Source organism: Epinephelus moara, chromosome 23, assembly GCF_006386435.1.
Source record: "Epinephelus moara isolate mb chromosome 23, YSFRI_EMoa_1.0, whole genome shotgun sequence".
Lineage (NCBI taxonomy): Eukaryota > Metazoa > Chordata > Actinopteri > Perciformes > Serranidae > Epinephelus > Epinephelus moara.
In genome coordinates, this window is record NC_065528.1 from 205,087 (window position 1) to 211,071 (window position 5,985).

Consider the following 5,985-nt stretch of genomic DNA (forward strand, 5'->3'; position numbering starts at 1 on the left):
GAGACTGTTGCTCTTCAGAGATCACCGATCACCCTGAGCGCGTGCACACGTGAGCGCGGAGCACAGAGAAGCAGTCAGAGCTACAGGCTACAGTGAGGCTAAAAACAGAGTTCATATGACGTTTTTCGAAACAACTTTTTATGTCGCGGCTGCAGCACACTTGGATCACTATGGTTGAGCAGTATGGAGGTACTCTGTGGATTCAATTTGGTGTTCTTGGACGTTAGTCTGGGGCGCCGTCTACCATTAGGTATGCTAGCCGCTCCACCCGCTGATCTCCGCAAGGGATGTGAGGACTCTAAAACTTCACCTGAGCCTCCGTCGGCATATGGGTGAGTAGATAATGGCTGAATTTTCAGTTTTTGGGTGCACTATCCCTTTAACATGAGTTGGGTAATAATGGGTCACATCTCCTCAGTCTAATGTGAAACTTTGACCCTTTTACAAAACTTTCGATCACATTGAAATAGCTACTATCAGAGTGCTGACCTTTATCACAACTGCCACCTATTTTACCAGCTTTAATCCCTTGTCTAGCAACCTTGGGTCCTAAAGAGCATTTCAAAGAATGCATCAACATTTTGGGGAGTAGCTATATGCTGGACAATTTCTTGGCTGGGACCAGTCATTTCCTGGAGTCTCTGCTCTGGAAAATATTTCAGCGCACAAGCCCCATTAAACAGCAAATTGCTGGGGATGCACGTTAACATCAGCAGATTATCGGTTTTATCAACTTTAAAGGGGCAAAAAGCAAAATCGTTTCACCGCTAGGTTTGCTGTTGTGCACTGCTTGTAGACCAAAACAAAGTGTGTCATGAGCCACACCTCCCTCTACCTCTGCTCTCCACCCCCCACCCCACTCGCCTCGTCTATGCAGCCAGGCACCGCAGCATCTCCATGGACTATTACATCCAGACGGTCCCGGTGTTTCTTCCGCAGGCTCCATTTCACTCAGCTGCCCAATATAGCCGCTGCTTCTTCCCACATTAACCTGAATAACAAACCAGGGCTCTGTGCTCCGGTTGGATCCAAACGGAGAGCCGGCGCTAACGTTAGCTGGGAAGCTAGCGGAGGCTAACTGGCTGTGCTGGCAGCTGAGTGAAGTGGAGCCTGAGGAGGAAGCACCGGTTAGCCCCGGTTTCACTACAGGCAGATTCACTCACCACAGGGGCGAGGAAATAAAACCTAAACAGCCAACTTAGTTTGGCTTAGTTTAACAGTTAGCGATGTCTTTGACTCACTCTCGGTCTCTGCTGTGTTTAGCTATTTCCCTGCTTTCCTGTTAGCGTTAGCACTAGTCGGTTTAGCTATTTCCCTGCTTTCCTGTTAGCGTTAGCACTAGTCGGCTGCCATGATAACGTCCCTGCTCTTTTCCGTGAGCCGGAGCTGTGAGCTCGCGAGCCCGCCACACTCACGGAGAAGAGTAGGGATGTTAGCGTTAGGCATGTAACGATATGTCGAATTTCGCGGTGTCGCGATAAAATAAATTCTCGATACCGTCGTGGGAATGCCACGGTAGTTATATAGCTGCGTTCTCCTACAGAGCCGGTAATATGACCGTGTGACTACATTCCCCATTGCATGCAACTGCACGCGCAGGTGAGAGCAGACTCGTGCAGCTCAGCCTCTCAGCCTCCGACTCTGACCCGTGCGTGACCGGAGTAAACCGAGAATAAAAGTAAGGAGATTGACTGTTCTTCTCTGTGGATTTTCTCCGCGACCGTTCGTCATAGCGAGAAGCCACACATATCACGTGAAACAGCGGAATCGTGGCTTTCCGACAAGACCAAACACTTGTCGGTAGTCCAATGTTTTCACAGCGAAAAAATGATAAAGTTACACTAAAATAATGTATAACAAAGCTTTCATACAGCTTTGCACACACATTACTTTTGGATGGATTACTCGCGAATGCAGGGTCGCACAGAAACGCCAAGCATATCACATGAAAGCGCAGGACCAGAGCTTTCCTCTCCTCATCTCCTGTTCTGAGAAAGTGTTAGGGTCTCCTTGATGTCAAGATTGTGAACCTGGCGTGAACAAACTGAGTGAATGTGTGTTTTTGAGTTTTTCTATGACTTCCAGGGAAATGGCTGGACTTTATTTATTTTGGTTTTCTTTTACACACATCTCTACCCACCTCTCTCTCTCTCTGTCTCTCGCGCTCTCTCTGTGTCTCTCTGTGTATCTGTGAGTGAGGGATTGTGTGTTATTGAGTTTACATTATTTCTAATTTGTTAATTTTGTTGTTGTTGCAGGGTCTGATTGTTCTAAGTTCTGTATATTTGATGAATATTAAGACTACTCTATCCTCATAATTTCATGTCATTCAGATGACTTTCTAGTAATAGTACTACACTGCTTTTGTTCAGAGTAGGTTAAAAAATACTGAATGTTTCCATTTTCATATTCTGTCACTATAGTTTTAATTGACATGACTTTGTTATGGCACTTTAATGTCTGCCTGCCTAGCAGTAATAGGGGGGAAATGAAAGCACATGTTCAACTGTGTGTTGATTTGTTTATGATACGCTTCCAAGTTAAAAATAACATGCTGTACAGTGTACATGCACTATTTTTGAATAATTAGCTATTTTTAACAATAAATTTTTAAAAATCATCATTTAAGTAGGACGTTTTGTTCTGCTCTCCGCCATTTCACTTCGAAAATACGCGCTGCCATTACTCACTGGCTGTAGCCTTTTATAGGGAGGGAGGGCCAAGGGCTCCGAGAGGGGGGTGGGGCAGGGGGTGGGGGGGGTTTCACATGAACGTACATGAACGCGCAGCCGGACCGGCTTGTAAACAAGGGACTGGAGATCAACACAGAGAGAGGGTGTGTGAGGTCATGCTATACTCCAGATGAAATTTTACCTCTAGTTCTTCACATAGCAATTTTTTTAATTCCTTCAATCTAGAAATGATGAATTTCGCTTATTGCTCCTTTAAAATGAACTATCAGTATCAGCCAACATGCTTTTTCTTATTTTGCACAATAAATGAATATTGCATACATTAAAAAGCATTGCCTTTTGTGTCTCCATCAGCTGGTGAGCCATCATGATAAGAGTATGCATGCATAGTATGATGTTAATTCCACTACAGAAGAGATTTTATGATCACTAAAATTAGGTGGGGAAAAAAGTCGATATATCGATATTGGTGTTGGTTGTCAGCCAAATTAGTTGTTATTAGGCATGTGCCGGTTACCGGCGTCACGGTTTACCACGGTAAAAGAATGTCACGGTGTCACTAACCGCCCATTTTCCGTTCCGACGGTAAAGGCCGACGGTGTAACCTACGCTACGTTTCATAAATGGGAACTTCAGGAACTCAAAACTCAGAAATAACTCTGTGCCAGTCATATATTTTAACTGGCACACACTCTGAAATCATGCATGTGCAGCTGCTGCAGTCAGCACAATTATTGGGGGGGCAGCCTCAGTCAGTCAGTCAGTATGTCAGTAATCAGTGTAAATCCACTCATGTCCAAACTGCAAACATGGCTGGAGGAGGCGAAGCTGAACTTTTCCCATCGGCGAAAAGGACGAAGTCTGTGGTGTGGGACCATTTAGGCTATCAGAAGAACCCCCAGAGCCAAGGCAAAGACCCGCTCCTCGCGTGCTGGGCTCCAGTTCCCAGTTGGCCGTGTTCACAGGCTGCTGCGCTAAGGGCTCCAGTTCCCAGTTGGCCGTGTTCACAGGCTGCTGCGCTAAGAAAACTATGCGGAGCGTGTCAGTGCCGGTGCCCCCGTCTACCTGGCGGCTGTGCTGGAGTATCTGACCGCTGAGATCCTGGAATTGGCTGGAAACGCTGCCCGCGACAACAAGAAGACCCATATCATCCCCCGTCACCGGCAGCTGGCTGTCCGCAACGACGAGGAGCTCAACAAGCTGCTGGGCGGAGTGACCATTGTGAAGTTAAGAAACGGCTCTATTACTTTTAACGGGTCTATATTACACATTTAAACAACTGGTGTGATGATGCGTTGCACTGACAGGAGATGCCTGGTACGTGCTGTCGCTCATGAACGGTCAAACGAATATTAGCCTACCGTTTTAAAGTGTAGAGCACGAAAATAGGACGACGCCTGTTTTATTATTATTATTATTATTACCACGGTAATACTGATTACTGTGGTATTTTTGCCCACGGTTATCATACTGTCAAAATCTCATACCGCCACATGCCTAGTTGTTATATATCGGCATATTGGATATCGGCAAAAAATCCTATATCATGCACCCCTATGAACTGCTAATGTTATTCATTAACTTAACTGGAGGTGGAAGTCCTCTCCGGACTGAGGTGGGATAGCTTTTTACCCCTGTCTCCTGTCTTTACTCTAAGCTAAGGTAACTGGCATATAGAAGAGTTGTTTTGTATCCAACTTCTCAGTCAGAATGCAAATAAGCCTGTTCCCTAGATTACTGAACCATTTCTTAAAGGGTGAGAAAACAACTGACAAAAAAGAGGACAGTAAACTGACAAGTAGGAGGTCCTGACCAGGGTCTTCCTCGCCTTTATACAGCTGAGGACTGATTTATAGTACTACGCCGACTCTGTAGTCTATGCAAGAGGCGTATGTCATTGTGAACATTAACATGTTCTAATGTGGTCTGTATGGGGAAAAAATGCAGTGAAATCGCCCTTTTTTGCATTTTCACAAATAGAAAAAAGGTTTCACAAATCTGAAACTGTGTTTTAATGAGTCTCTGGATTCTCCATGTTAATCTAGTCCAGATTTGACTAGTCTAAGTATAGTGGTTTGTGATCTGGACCATTTCTTAAAGGAACTCTTACCTTTCTTGCATTTCATACAGCACTTTTAAACATCCACAACTCCCGCCTCCCTCCAAAGGCCTACTCCCCCCTCCTCCATTACGTCCTCATTACGTCTATGATAAACGTAGGTGTTGGCAAGGTAACGTTAGATACACTGAAGAGGAGAGCAAGTGTAACATTACAACCAAGACACTCAAACGCAACCCCGGAGTTTTAAAACTCAACCGGAGTCAGTGATGAGTTTTAGGGTAAGGTTACAGCGCTAACGTTAGATAGTAGCATTAACGTTACTAGTAAGTGGAAACGCACAAGGAAGGTAACGTTAATGTTTCAGAGGCTATGCTACAGTAGGCTAACGTTAGCCATTAGCAACTGGATGCTGTGTTGTCATATAAAACGTTATGAACTGAACTTTGTCATTTTTATGCGCAGCACAAAAACGAAATGACATCTCACATACCCCAAGCAAAAAGAAACAAAACATTTAAAAACAATTTGTGCAACATATAAGAAAGAACATATAGTGCAATAGTAAGATGATAAGGGTCGACATTTCACAGTCAAAAACTCCACATCCTGAGAGCAGAACTGGGAGATCGTCTTCACATCACAGCACCATGAATTGTTTGTGTATATTGCCAGACCGGCACCACAGAGCTTACCTGATGTTGCAGCCTCCCTGTCTGCTCTGTGTAGTGTTAGCCCTGTTAGCTCAACACCCAAATCTGATATGTTACCATTCATCCATGGGTACATCCCAAGTCTCTTATTTTATACTGCTAACTCCTAACTCCTTACTTGAACCTGAAGTCGTTCGAGGTCCACCATCTTTAAGGCCGTCTCATGTCTCTTATTCCTGCCAGTAAGGAGTTAGTGTTAGGAGTTAGGAGGGATCTGTTAGGTGCGATGAGTAAGGTAACACGAGAGGTTCCTAACAGAAAGTCTTTTTCAGCTTGAGGCTCTGACGTATAAATACCTGCCCCCTACGTCTTGAATGAGATGGCGGAGAAACAGCGCAAGTGTAACCGCTACATGCATTCTTTGCAATGAAACACTGTAATTCACATGCCTACGTGACTACAAAGAGTAATGTTAATGATTCGTGCAAGACTGTCATGTTGTAAGTTTATTTCATTCACAACCCGTTGCGTTGTTCAGCGGACTGTCGGTGATGTGTGGCTGTTAAATGTGCAGCTGCTC

At 44.7% G+C, this 5,985-nt stretch overlaps 1 protein-coding gene across 2 annotated transcripts in view; it reads left to right on the plus strand.

The window, feature by feature from the left end:
- Positions 1–5,985, plus strand: part of tmtc1 (transmembrane O-mannosyltransferase targeting cadherins 1) — a 343,046-nt gene that overhangs the window by 45,054 nt on the left and 292,007 nt on the right. The window lies entirely within an intron of this gene.